Genomic DNA, 15,435 nt, shown 5'->3' on the forward strand with positions numbered 1-15,435 from the left:
AACTGCTTCTTTAATGAATTCAGCTCAGGGCATCCAAGGGACCTTAATGTTGTCCTGTAATTGTCCATTTTATATTTTAAGCTGGTGTGCCAACCATAATAAGCAGACTAAGAGCCTGGCTCCTTTAAACGTGGGTGCTTTGCTTCTGCTACTGCACAAATCTGACCATGTACAAAATTGCTGTGAAGAAGTCAATAGTGCTTAAGCAGATCTGCAGCAATTACAATACCACCTCATTTCACACCTACAAGAATTGCAAATAATGCAGCATTAATTATTAAAAATAAATATGCAATTTTAGACATGGAGTAGTATCAAGTGCAGCTATAAATATATATTTTCTGGTGATCACCTGTCATAAATTTAAACACACAAAACATGTTGCATGAATGTATAATGTGTTTGTGTAAAAATAGTAAACAAATGACAAAATTAATTTTACTTGTGATTTCCAAATAATTTATCTTTACCATAATAACATAATTACATAACTCTAAGAGATATATCTGCTTTATAAGCTAGTATACAAATTATCTATTAATACTGGCTGCCACCTGCAATCCATACGAAATAGTATACTAAGAGAATATATTAAAAATTTTGATAGAAAATAATGAATACCTCTTATAAATAACCATTTTATGTGCCATGAATCAGAAAAATATAATACATACAATATCAATTCAACAACTTAATAACGCAAAAACGACATGCCTTGTAGTCTTCTTTATGTTTCCCCATTTTCTCCCTTGCAATGACGTTTTTGTAGCATCACAAGTTACCTGTTCTGAAACTTTGTTTTTACCCAGGAAGTACCTTTATATTGAAACTTGCAATACTGTATACTCAAGTATTTTAAAAAGTACGCCGAATGTAAGATCAGTGTTAAAGATTTTTTTAAACTTACACGAGCAACTGTACATCTCCATGTCTTCAGATAATTAATTGCTCTATGTAATTTATAAATCCAGTTGCAAATTGTGCAAACTTTGATTATCGCGAAACAAGTGCTCGAAAAATGGCGCTTGGAACGGAGGAAAAAAAGGACATTCAACAGATTTTGATTACGAGGAGAATAAAAGTTACTTGTAATAAATACTATAATCACACACTTTCACGCTATAAGTCAGTGAGTTCTTTGGAGAGTTGTAGACAAATTAACAACAAAAATACTTAGCTATATGCCTGCGATTAAACCGCAGTACATAAACATCTTAACAAGCTGTTCACATTATCGTAGCTTATATGGAATGTAAGTTATTAACGTCTTAACAAAACTGCGCACATAAAAAACTGATACAAAATATAAATAATTAATATCTTTCCAATTCCAAGAAATGTAAAGAAAAATGGCTTAAAGACCCGCCAGTTCTATGAATATAAATCAGGTGATTAATTTGCACAAATCAGAAGCTCTTCAGTGAGCATACCCGTATGATGATCACTGCGCACTGTGCATGCGCAAAAGTAAAAGCCCGCCCAACTATGTATAATTGGATTTAAACAAAAAACTCAGTAGAGGCAATGTAATAAGTAATGTAAAGTTGAAAGGCCTTGTATTTTGTTGGGTAAACTAGCAAATATAAGTAATTTCTAAATTTTACCATTTGTATGTAAAATAAACTCATTTATATGAGTAAAATAAGCTAGACCAAAGAATGATTTTTTTCAGTGCATAAAATTGTCTAGTTTAAATTTGGAACAAACTTTGTTAGAGGATCTGTACAAAATTTTTTCAAAACTTGGCAGGATTTAATCAATATTATTTTAGAATAAGAGAATTAACTATTATTGCATTTAACTCCCTTCTCCATCTCTTATTTATATAGATATTTACTTCTCCCCTTCTTTTGTCTAATGTTGCCTTATTAAAAAGCTTAAAGCAATTTTCCTTTAGCTAAGCTCGCCTTCTCAGGGGTGGGGTTTGATTTGTCTTCAAATTTGTTGGGTTATAAATTGATCTGTTTGTATGGAATGATTACAATGAAAATTAATAAAATAAAAATATTTAAAAAAAAAAATAAATAAATAAATAAATAAATTTGGAACAAACTTTGCACTTTTTTCTAAATTAAAAAAAAAATTCAGTTTCCCATCTTGCAGCCAACACAAGTAGCCACTACGACTCTGAATTTCATTAAGAAGGTTTGTGAATGTACTTAACAATTTAAATATGTAACTTCATTTTCTTCATTTATGTAAAAATAAGTATGGAAATAAAACATCTTTAAATGTAACAATGAAACATTTCTTATTAATACAATATTTTAAACACTAAATCTTCAAATGTCAAAATTAATGCAATTATGCAGTTTTCTCAAATGTAAGGTAAAGTATGGGAGACTCCATACCATTTTTTCACCTAGTTCTTTCCCATTTATTCATATATGAACAGCAATAGTACACATATGCTACATATACACTCTCTTATTATAAAAACACACTTTATTCCATGTTCAGAATCACCAGTGGTCAGATATCTGCAGCAATTATCACAAGGCAGGAACCAAGCCTGGACTGGATGCCAGTCCATGACAACGCAGAGCCACACACTCACACTCATGCAGGATCAATTTAAAGTCACTAACTAAACTAACACATACATTTTTGTGATTTTGGTCGAAATCCACAAAGACGCAGAGGGAGTCTTTCAACTTGTCACAGACCGTGCCAATGTCAACAGTTTAATACAGGACTCTGAAGTAGTATGGCAACAGCACTGAGCTCCATGCCATTGCAGTTGTTGTTGTATATATAACGTGAGAAGAGACAAGCGGTTGCATGTGGCGCTCTTACAGCTTGTATCATGCATCTGCACTCTTTCCTTAGACTTTTTTTCTCCCCTATCTGTGCTAAGCAGCAGCATTTCCAAGCTTCCTTTTATCCACACACAACTGGGACACTATCTAGCTTGTTTTTTTCAATAAAGATGTGAGTATGAAATTGTCAGCTTACCAGTAATCTGAGTGATCAACAATGTAATTAATGTCCAAACCTCCTCTTCTGGGTAAAAATATCCATTTTTAAAAAAAATTTTTTTTTAACTATAAAAGCTCTGATAGTGAAACCTGCTCCTAATCCAAATGTCACAGAGGTCAAGGACTGAACAAATAGTTGCTAAGTCAGTTGGAGTGAACTTATCTTAATTTTCACATTTACTTCTGTTTAATAAGCTCCACCTCCTAGAGGACGAAGATAAAACTGAAAGCTAAACTTTGTCAAATATTTGAAAAATTATCTTCATGTAAGTAAAACCATGCAATAAAGCTCCAAATTCAACTTCTTAATTGCATTCTGAAACAAATTTCACTTAATTTTTTTGAAAGAAGGCTATCAATCACATTTATAAGCCATTGACTTCACTTATTTAACATCTTAAAATTATCATTTCTTTTTAAACGGCTATTGTGCTGATTCCTTACTTTAAACTGACATCATTTCAGCAGGAAAAGTCTTTTGGAAGAAGGTGGTTGCTATATGGGCTGGAACCAATATGTCAAACCACAAAAAAAATCAAGCTGTGTACATCGTTGATTATGGTTTTTATAGAAGACTGGTCTGCAGAAACTCCCGGATCCTACTCAGAACTTTAAAATGGTAATAGAATGTAATACATTTAAATGAACCTTTAATTATAATTTTTAAAAACTGTTAGGGAAAATATGAGATTCACCTCTAAGGGGTTGATGGTTAACAATGGCATAAGCTAAGCCCTTAACATGCATACTGTTTGCTGATTCCAGAATCATATATTGCAGAGGCATCAGGTAATTCCACATAATTTTAATAGCAGGGGGCCTGAACTTCCTTTTATGTGCTGCTCCATGGGCCTCCTATTTTGAAAGTACTGGTGGTACATTTATCTAAGCCACTGCTGGCTTTTAGCTTTGGCATTATCAAGGACTTCCCAATAAAATACAGTATGTTCTGAGCAAAAAGTTTGAGTTTTCTACTACTTTCCCTTGCATCAATATGTTAAATCGATGAATACTGCATAGCTAAGTAAGGAGATCAGGGTTCACACTCTGGGTCCTCCCTGTGTGGAGTTTGCATGTTCTCCCCGTGTCTTCGTGGATTTCCATCAGGTGCTTTGGTTTCCTCCCAATGTCCAAAGATATGCAAGTTAGGTGAATTGGAGATCCTAAATTGAGCCTAGTGTATAGTTGGGGTGTAAGTGTGTATATGTGTGTGTGTGTGCATGTGTGTGTGTGTGTGTGTGTGTTTACCCTGTAGTGGACTGTTGTCCTGTCCAGGGCTTGTTCTTGTCTTGCGCCCTATGCTAGCTGGGATAGGCTCCAACAGATCTCTGTGACCCTGTTTAGGATTAAGTGGGTTGGAAAATGACTGAATGAATATCACATAACTTTTTATGCAAAAGCACAATGAATTTAATTACACTATGTACTACTGCCTGAGTACACAAAATTAAAATTTGAAAATTATAATATTAAAATAAAAAATTAATGTTATACAAAGCAAGAAACTAAATTCACAAAACCATAGGTATCAAATTAAATAAATAAGACAAAAATATTATCAATAAGATGGTTAAGTTTGCAGAAGATATAAAACTAGGGGGAACAACAGATAATCAGCTAAATTGTTACAGATGGACTTGGACAGTATACAGGATTGGGCAGATTTGTAACAGATAAAATTCAATTTAAGTAAAAGTAAAGTATTACAAGTAGGAAATAAAAATGTTAGATTTGATTACACCATGGGAAGTCAGAAACTTGAAAGCATCCACTATGCAAAGGACTTAGGAGTTACAGTTGACTCATCACTATCTACATTAGGGCAGTTTTAAAAATGCGGTTATTTTTGCTCAAAGTGTTAGATAATTCAGTATATTAGCACATGAAGGTGAAAATACATCTGTGGTTTTATCAATAAATCTGAATGAAACAAATTGTACAACTGGTTACATTTGTTAGATGTTGTTGGATGGAAAAATGTATCCCATAATGAAAGAAAGCATTAATATTTATGTGGAAAAAAATGTTTAAAAAGTAAGAAGAATAAGATAGTGTCTTCCAAAAAATGTCAGCCTGTGTTTGTTTGAACACAAAGATCTAAGTATTTTTTTTTTACTAAATAATACCATCATATGATTAGATTAAGCTGGTAGATTACACATAACATCACAAAGAGCAACAGGGAAATCCATTATTTTAAAAAAGAACTTATAAAAGGAGGTTTTGAGAAGTTAAGTCTGATGGTTTGCAGCCCACAGATCTTGTCTCATCTGTGAGTCACGCTGGTTCAATTACTGAAAACCTTCCTGCTTAGCTTTTTGACTCCCCTCCCATACAGTAGCTATACTGACATTTCTCTTTGTAACTTTTCTACTCCTTTATTGGCAATAGAAGTATTTATATTTATACATTGCAAAGATAAACAGAACATCATCCCCTTTATCTAAAACATTCCCTAGATGGGATGTCAACCTTTCATTCAAGAGGTAATTTGGAACACTCCCAGGTTAAGACAGGAATGTTGTTCTGAAGGGCAGATGTGGACAGTCCAGACCTCTGAATGCAGTAAGAGGGACCACAGAGCCTCCAGAACCTGTCCCTTAAGAGTTTGGGTTTGGGAGGATAATTTAGTGCCATCTGTGGCTGCCGATGGATTCACTCCTCTGAAGAGAGTTTGTTTGACCCAAAAGTCCTTCTTGTAGGGCTGGATTGAGCACCAGAAGTTCTCCCTGGTTACCCCTTAAAACAGGGGTCCTCAATCACGGTCCTAGAGGGCCGTAGTGGCTGTAGGTTTTTGTTCTAACCCAATTGCTTAATAAAAAGCAGTTATTGCTCAAATAACACTTCTGCTTCACTTTAGTTGTCTCGCTCGTTAAGATTTATGAACCCTTAATGCTTATTTTAGTCTTAAACAGCTGTATTCTTGGTTTTTAATTTCTTCTAATTAGCAATAACATGCAAATGACAAAACAGACCAGCATTTCTCTATTTAGCTAGTTACCATTTACACCTGTGTGTATTTATCATGCACTGTTAGGTTTAATTAAATGCTTGGAAGGAAACTGAAGAGAAAAAAAGTGAAGGACTGAGAATTACTCATCCATTTTAGCCTTCAAATCATTTGGATATCCTTAGAAAGGGCAAGAAAATCTAGGAGATGAGAATTACCTGACATAGCAGAGTTAAAGCACTGACAAGTCATGAAATTAAATTATTGGCAAGAATTGCTTTCTAATTAAGCAACCAGGTTAGAACAAAAACCTGTAGCCACTGTGGCCCTCCTGGACTGTGATTGAAGACCCCTGCCTTAATAGGACCTCTTGTCAATCTCACTTAGGGTCAGGAGAAGATTATAAGAAAGGGTCTTACCTGTCAAAAGAGAAGCATAAGGAGAAGGATATTATAGATGAGAAGAGAAGGGCAGGCCAGGGAAGAGCTTTAGTCAGGCCTTTGACTAGTTTAATGTTTGTTGTTTTCTCTTGTTTGTTTATTCCTCTGCACTTGCACCATTTCCCTTTAACAAAGCTCTTTTTTAGAATCAATCATAACATCATTCATCTGGAATCTGAAACAACCACACATTCAAAAGAGAAGTCTACAAAGATCGAAAGGATAAGGCAGCATGACACTGCTTAACTTTCTTTTTTGTTTCTCGGCAGCAAATATCAACAACAATAAAATCTTGAAAATTGGCAGAAATGTATGAAATCATACCAGCCTGGCTTGCAATGGAAAACTGTTTTAAATCTTCTTTGTATGCTGTGATCTATGTTCTGCTTAATACTGTCATCAGTTTACCAGCAATCTAGTGATCCACCAAAAACTTAAAATATGGAACTAAATCAAGACACATTTCAAGGCAGAGGAGCTCATACCTGTTGCTCATATACACGATCATCACATTTTTTCCACTTTCTCAAAACTACTCAGTATTTAACCTGTGGAAAACATTAGGGATTAAGAAACTTAGAGATCATTATATAGACAACATATCTGCATCTTAGGAACAACTACACCCCGAGTTTAATTTTTCAGCTACACAGTTCTTTCCTATATACAAATTAGAAATGTTATTAAAATAAGCTACCCAACTTTCCACATATCACATCCATATCTATCCCAGAGGCCATATTGGTTAGACTTGATAAAGACTCAGACAACATTTCAACAATATCTAAATATATTCAATAAATCTACCCATCAATGATCCTTGAGATAGAGGAAAGAGGATAAGAGCATGCACTGATATAGTGCATTGCTGCACCCACCACATGACAAACCAACTCAGGCCTTGGAAATGGTAAAAAAGGAATATTTCAATTATCATCTCTGAAAAGAAGTGGAACTCAGCCCTGCATAGAATATTTTCACATGTACCAAGCATTCCATAATTAAACTAGAAATCTTCCATTGATCACATTTATCTCGTCTAAAATATACTCAGGGCAATATACAGCCCACATTTTAGATAATTCTCTTTACACCAAGAAATGAAGTTCTCCACCTGACTCCTATACTTTCAGAGTCTGAAGCCCATACAAGCAGAATAAGCACAAGTCAGGACTCAGTCCTAGATGATATGACAGTCTGTCTTAGGACACACATGCAAATACAGTAAGTCCACAAAGGGCCATTTGAGTACCAACAATTAAACTAACAGACTTGTATTTCAATAATGTAACCCAGTCTCCTAAACAATTGAGAATGTTACACTAACTCTTAACGTTATCTAATTCTGATAAGGTTCCTCACACCATCACCATCTGCTTCCTTTGTCTGAGCCAATTCTGCACCTACCTACATACAATACAATACAATACAGTTTATTTTTGTAGAGCCCAAAATCACACAGGAAGTGCGCAATGGGATTTAACAGGCCCTGCCTCTTGACAGCCCCCCAGCCTTGACTCTCTAAGAAGACAAGGAAAAACTCCCAAAAAAACCTAGTAGGGAAAAATGGAAGAAACCTTGGGAAACGCAGTTCAAAGAGAAACTCCTTTCCAGGTAGGTTGGGCGTGCAGTGGGTGTCAAAAAGAAGGAGGTAAATACAATACAATACACAGAACAGAACAAATCCTCAATAAAAAATTAAAAATAAAATTTTTTTAGAAGTATGGAGCAGAATTTAACAGTAGATGGTATCACATAATAAGATTTGGATAATTTTAGACTCCTGGAGACCTCATCCATCAAGCTGCCTCCTCCATTTGGCCATTCCACGGCTGAAACAGTGTTGGGCCAGCCAATCCGATCCAATCTATACCACACTCTGAACTCCCACTTCTTTTAGTTTGATGCCTAACCTCTCATGTGACACCTTATCAAGTGCTTTCTCAAAGTCAAGATAAATAATATCATGTGCTCCACTTTGATCGTATCCTTTTGTTGCTTCTTAGAATTCCAGCATGTTAGTAAAACACAACCTCCCTCTTCTAAACCCATGCTGACTGTCCAGAAAAACTCCTGTACTTGCCATGTGCTGCTCAATCCTATCCTTAATAATTCCTTCCATTAATTTTCTTGTGATTTACATTAAGCTTACTGGTCTATAGTTTCTTGGATCTGCCTGGTCACCCTTTTTATATAACAGGATAATATTTGCCATCTTTCATTCCTTAGGAATTTCCTGTAATTGCCTTTATTTCACTACTAGCACGTAGACTTATCTTGCTCAACTGGAAGAATCCTAGCTCACCTCTTTTAAGTCAGTGGGTAACTGATGTCATATCCCATTTGAAAAATCAAATTCTCACTTATAGGATCTGATCAAAACTTTTTAAAAATTTGGCAGGATCTAATCAATAACACTTTAGAATACACATTTATATTGGGGAAAAGGTTTCTCTTCCCTCTTTTCTACTCTTAAAGTTTTACTCTGGCTGTTGGCCTTCCTTTCTTTCTTTTTGGTAATGGTTGAATTGAATTTAGTTTTGCAAAGTTATTTTCAATAAAAAAGAAATTTAATGTAAGTAAATGTAAAGTATTACATGTAGGAAGTAAAAACTTTCAGTTTAAATACACAATAGGAGGTCTAAAAATTGAAAATACACCTTATGAGAAGAATTTAGGAGTCATTGTGGATGCTCTCAACTTCCAGACATCATTCAGAAGCCATTAGGAAGGCTAACAGTGTTAGATTATGTAGCATGATGTGCAGAGTACAAGTCCAAGGAGGTAATGCTCAAGCTTTATAATACACTGGGGAGGCCTCATCTGGAGTACCACATGTAGTTTTGGTCTCCAGGCTACAAAAAGTGACATAGAGGTGCTAGAAAAAGCCAGGAGAAGAGTGAATGGGCTCATTCAAGGGCTACAGTGGACAAATTATGAGGAAAGATTAAAAGAGATGAGCCTTTTTGGTTTTAAGCAAAAGAAGATTAAGAGGGGGCATGACTGAAGTGTTTAAAATTATGAAGGGAGTTACATAGATACTATAGTGGACTGTTAATATAATAAAATTAATTAATTATACATGGTGACACAGTTGGAAACTTGCTTAGGGAAATTTGGCACAAACATTATGAAGTTTTTCTTTACACAGAGCACCATAGACACAATGAATAAGTTACCAAGTATGTGGTAGACAGTAAGACTTTAGGGACCTTCACAGCTGGGCTTGATGTTTTAAGAATTAAGTGGACAAGAGTGGCAAGCTTTGTTGGGCTGAATGGCCTGTTGTCGTCTAGATTGGTCCAATGCTCTAATGTTCTGTTGCATGGTGTTTCCATATTTACCTTTTTTTATTCATATCCTGTTATTATTACTCTTTGTAAGTCATAAAAGTTAAAAGAAAATTTAACACAAACTGTTCTGAACTTCCCCTCCTTTAACCGCCACCTTATCGTGGTGGAGGGGTTTGCGTGTCCCAATGATCCTAGGAGCTCTGTTGTCCGGGGCTTTATGCCCCTGGTAGGGCCACCCAAGGCAAACTGGTCCTAGGTGAGGGATGAGACAAAGAGCGGTTCAAACCTTCTATGATGAATGAAAACTTTGGACGCCGTTTTCCCTTGCCCGGACGCGGGTCACCGGGGCCCCACTCTGGAGCCAGGCCTGGAGGTGGGGCTCGATGGCGAGCGCCTGGTGGCTGGGCCTGCACCCATGGGGCTCGGCCGGGCACAGCCCGAAGAGGCAACGTGGGTCCCCCTTCCCATGGGCTCACCACCTATGGGAGGGGCCAAGGAGGTCGGGTGCAGTGTGAGTTGGGTGGTGGCCGAAGGCGGGGACCTTGGCGGTCCGATCCTCGGCTACAGAAGCTGGCTCTTGGGACATGGAATGTCACCTCTCTGAAGGGGAAGGAGCCTGAGCTAGTGTGCGAAGTTGAGAGGTTCCGGCTAGATATAGTCGGACTCACCTCGACGCACAGCTTGGACTCTGGAACCAATCTCCTTGAGAGGGGCTGGACTCTGTACCACTCTGGAGTTGCCCCTGGTGAGAGGCGCCGAGCGGGTGTGGGTATACTTATTGCCCCCTGACTTGGAGCCTGTACATTGGGGTTTACCCCGGTGGACGAGAGGGTAGCCTCCCTTCGCCTTCGGGTGGGGGGACGGGTCCTAACTGTTGTTTGTGCGTATGCACCGAACAGCAGTTCGGAGTACCCACCCTTTTTGGAGTCCCTGGAGGGGGTGCTAGAGGGCATACCTTCTGGGGACTCCCTCATTCTGCTGGGAGACTTCAATGCTCACGTGGGCAATGACAGTGAGACCTGGAAGGGCGTGATTGGGAGGAATGGCCCCCCCGATCTAAACCCGAGCGGTGTTTTGTTATTGGACTTCTGTGTTCGTCACGGATTGTCCATAACGAACACCATGTTCAAGCATAGGGGTGTTCATATGTGCACTTGGCACCAGGACACCCTAGGCCTGAGTTCGATGATCGACTTTGTGGTCGTGTCGTCTGACTTGCGGCCACATGTCTTGGACACTCGGGTGAAGAGAGGGGCGGAGCTGTCAACTGATCACCACCTGGTGGTGAGTTGGCTTCGATGGTGGGGGAGGATGCCGGTCAGGCGTGGTAGGCCCAAACGTGTTGTGAGGGTCTGCTGGGAACGTCTGGCAGAGCCCCCTGTCAGAAGTAGCTTCAACTCCCACCTCCGGCAGAACTTCGACCATGTCCCGAGGGAGGTGGGGGACATCGAGTCCGAATGGGCCATGTTCCGTGCCTCTATTGTTGAGGCGGCTGACCGGAGCTGTGGCCGTAAGGTGGTCGGTGCCTGTCGTGGCGGCAATCCCCGAACCCGTTGGTGGACACCGGTGGTGAAGGATGCCGTCAAGCTGAAGAAGGAGTCCTACAGGACCCTTTTGTCCTGTGGGACCCTGGAGGCAGCTGATAGGTACCGGCAGGCCAAGCGGAATGCGGCTTTGGTGGTTGCTGAGGCAAAAACTCGGGCGTGGGAGGAGTTTGGGGAGGCCATGGAGAACGACTTTCGGACGGCTTCGAGGAGATTCTGGTCCACCATCCGGCGTCTCAGGAAGGGGAAGCAGTGCAGTGTCAACACTGAATATGGTGGGGATGGTGCGCTGCTGACCTCGACTCGGGACGTTGTGGGTCGGTGGGGGGAGTACTTCGAAGACCTCCTCAATCCCATTAACATGCCTTCCAATGAGGAAGCAGAGCCTGGGGACTCAGAGGTGGGCTCCCCCATCTCTGGGACTGAGGTCACCGAGGTGGTCAAAAAACTCCTTGGTGGCAGGGCCCCGGGGGTGGATGAGATACGCCCGGAGTTCCTCAAGGCTCTGGATGTTGTAGGACTGTCTTGGTTGACACGCCTCTGCAACATCGCATGGACATCAGGGACAGTGCCTCTGGATTGGCAGACTGGGGTGGTGGTCCCCCTCTTTAAGAAGGGGGACCGGAGGGTGTGTTCCAACTACAGAGGGATCACACTCCTCAGCCTCCCTGGAAAAGTTTATTCAGGGGTCCTGGAGAGGAGGGTCCGTCGGATAGTCGAGCCTCGGATTCAGGAGGAACAGTGTGGTTTTCGTCCTGGTCGCGGAACAGTGGACCAGCTCTATACCCTTAGCAGGGCCCTGGAGGGTGCATGGGAGTTTGCCCAACCAGTCTACATGTGTTTTGTGGACTTGGAAAAGGCATTCGACCGTGTCCCTCGGGGAATCCTGTGGGGGGTACTCCGAGAGTATGGGGTACCGGCCCCCCCTGATAAGGGCTGTTCGGTCCCTGTACGATCGGTGCCAGAGCTTGGTCCGCATTGCCGGCAGTAAGTCGAACCCGTTTCCAGTGAGAGTTGGACTCCGCCAGGGCTGCCCTTTGTCACCGATTCTGTTCATAACTTTTATGGACAGAATTTCTAGGCGCAGCCAGGGCGTTGAGGGGGTCCGGTTTGGTGGGCTCAGGATTGGGTCACTGCTTTTTGCAGATGATGTTGTCCTGTTTGCTTCATCAGGCCGTGATCTTCAGCTCTCTCTGGATCAGTTCGCAGCCGAGTGTGAAGCGGCTGGAATGAGAATCAGCACCTCCAAATCCGAGACCATGGTCCTCAGCCGGAAAAGGGTGGAGTGCCCTCTCAGGGTTGGTAGCGAGATCCTGCTTCAAGTGGAGGAGTTCAAGTATCTCGGGATCTTGTTCACGAGTGAGGGAAGAATGGAGCGTGAGATCGACAGGCGGATCGGTGCGGCATCCGCAGTAATGCGGGCGCTGCATCGGTCTGTCGTGGTGAAAAAGGAGCTGAGCCGCAAGGCGAAGCTCTCAATTTACCAGTCAATCTATGTTCCTACCCTCACCTATGGTCATGAACTATGGGTAGTGACCGAAAGAACGAGATCGCGAATACAAGCGGCTGAAATGAGTTTCCTCCGCAGGGTGTCTGGGCTTTCCCTTAAAGATAGGGTGAGAAGCTCAGTCATCCGGGAGGGGCTCAGAGTAGAGCCGCTGCTCCTCCGCATCGAGAGGAGTCAGATGAGGTGACTCGGGCATCTGATCAGGATGCCTCCTGGACGCCTCCCTGGTGAGGTGTTCCGGGCACGTCCAACCGGGAGGAGGCCCCGGGGAAGACCCAGGACACGCTGGAGGGACTATGTCTCTCGACTGGCCTGGGAACGCCTTGGGATTCTCCCGGAAGAGCTAGAAGAAGTGGCCGGGGAGAGGGAAGTCTGGGCATCTCTGCTGAAGCTGCTGCCCCCGCGACCCGACCTCGGATAAGCGGGAGACAATGGATGGATGGATGGATGTTCTGAACTTGCAAAATACAAAAAAACAATTACATGCATAGAGACGGACTAGACAGAACAGTGTTAAACTGCACAGAAAACTGAAGCAATTAGTTTACATAAACCCAAAAGGGGCTAACAATGCTGACATCTGTTAGTGTCTTTCTCCAATAATCTCCATTGGCTTTCAATAATTGTTAACATCGTTGAAGACTTTGCATTGTACTGCCCCTTTAAGATAGCTACCTTGCAATTGCACTTGAAATTAAAAAGATAAGTAAGATACTTTAATTACAAAGGAGGTATCTTAGAGTATATTAATTAAAAATGTAACATGATAAATCTACACATGTCATCAAACTGTGTAACAGTTTAATAACACAAATGCCTGCCCAAACTACAGTGTCTGGCAAAGTTAGCAAGTGAGTTAACAGCCACAGATAACACGGCTGGTAAAAGTCAACATTACGGATGAATAATCATTACAAGCAACCAAGCATTTGAAACCTTAACCCAATTACTTGCTGTTAACTGGCAGTAGCAATCATTAAAATCAAATAACATTCCATACAAATAAGTCAAGTTTAACAAAACTAGGTTCGAAACAAATCAACCTCCACCCATGAGAATGAGAGCTAGGCCAGCGGACTAAAACTTTAAGTTAGTAAAAATAAGTAAATAGATAAATTAATAAATGAATAAAAATAAAAAAGAGGGGAGAGAATCTGCTTCCTCAGTTAAAATGCATATTCTAAAATGTTATTGATTAGATCCTGAATCACTTGCACATTCGCTCCCACTTTCACTCTCAGCTGGAAATGATGTGGCGGGCCAAGTCCCTGGAAATCTGTGCTTTCACCTGTCTGTTCTAGGTCAGTCTCTGAAAGGCCATATCTTGAACTTGGACTTGATGCCAGTCTAGGCTTGGATGAAGCTTTAGCTTTCTTTTCTGTTTCTTTCTGAGCCCCCTACCTGCCGCTCATGTTTATATATGCTTGCATATACTGCAATAGAACCTCCTCAATTTCCGCTGCTAACGGAGTTCTGCTTCAGAAGTCCATCTCCCGTAATGGACAAGACCAACACCAAGAAAAACTACTTTTAAATGTTCACAAATGCTACCATAAATGCATTCATTTCCAGTTAAACTATCCATGCCATCAGAAGCTCTCCTACTTAAACTTTGTCAGCGTTAGCAAAATGACGATTGCACATGCGATGTATGTTAGGTATAAGTTTATTATGCCGACTTTATGTAGTAACATCAGGTCATAGCAATGGTACTGTAAATAAAAACTCCAGTTTAGATTACTGCACTTAAATGTTTAGTGTTATAATAACTATTGGGCAGATTTTCAATAATTCATTTCTTAAGAGTAAGCTTTACTATTTACATTGTACAATTTTCATTTGTCCCTCACTGACAAAAAAAGCAATTGGAATAAATGGTGTAATAATTTAAATGTGATTTATTATTGATTCTTGTCATGTTTCAATAAACAGAATAGCACTTAATATTTTACCACTTTGCAACAAACATCATATTAATTTAAACGATGGCGTAACTAAGAATGCAACAACATTAAATATACTGTAAAATCCTATCACTGACAAAAAGGTGGTAACAATTGACATAATTAAAATGTTGTTCATTTACAATGAATAGTTTGGGTTATAACATTTTATTATTTTGTAACAAACATGTAAGCTTAATTTAAATGAGAATTTTGCAATATTAAATATATATATATATATATATATATATATATATATATATATATATATATCCATCCATCCATCCAACCATTTTCCAACCCGCTGAATCCGAACACAGGGTCACGGGGGTCTGCTGGAGCCAATCCCAGCCAACACAGGGCACAAGGCAGGAACCAATCCTGGGCAGAGTGCCAACCCACCGCAGATATATATATATATATATATATATATATATATATATATATATATATATATATATATATTCCAGAACTATTCTCATGAACTCTCCATACACAAGACCCTGCTAAGGTTCATCTGTAGCCTCTATGGAGCAGCAAAGAGTTTACGCTTAGCTGACTTTGTCACCAAGCGCAACTTGTGTGAAACCCAAGCCATCTCAGGTAAGTGCGGTAACTTAGTTTAAGCAAGGCTTACTTCTAAGCATGCTTAACTAAATATCCCCCAGGGTGAATTCTTGAAAACATTTGATGAGCTGCTAAAACCTATAGCAACAGCATATGTGAAGTTACCTAGGTGAAGAAAAAGAGAGGACTAATGTGTATGAGTTGTATCAAGAC

The 15,435-nt window shown here is 40.0% G+C and overlaps 1 protein-coding gene across 2 annotated transcripts in view; it reads right to left on the reverse strand.

Annotated features, from left to right (window-relative positions):
- Positions 1–3,097, reverse strand: part of LOC114648889 (NXPE family member 3-like) — a 168,132-nt gene extending 165,035 nt beyond the window's left edge. The window contains exon 1 of one of the 2 annotated variants that reach the window (XM_028798194.2): positions 2,956–3,097. The gene's annotated coding sequence lies outside the window, so the exon portion shown is untranslated. The remainder of the gene's footprint in view (positions 1–2,955) is intronic. The other variant, XM_028798191.2, reaches the window with a different exon arrangement.
- Between the last annotated feature and the right edge of the window lie 12,338 nt (positions 3,098–15,435).

The sequence above is a fragment of the Erpetoichthys calabaricus genome, chromosome 3, assembly GCF_900747795.2.
Source record: "Erpetoichthys calabaricus chromosome 3, fErpCal1.3, whole genome shotgun sequence".
NCBI classification, from domain to species: domain Eukaryota; kingdom Metazoa; phylum Chordata; class Cladistia; order Polypteriformes; family Polypteridae; genus Erpetoichthys; species Erpetoichthys calabaricus.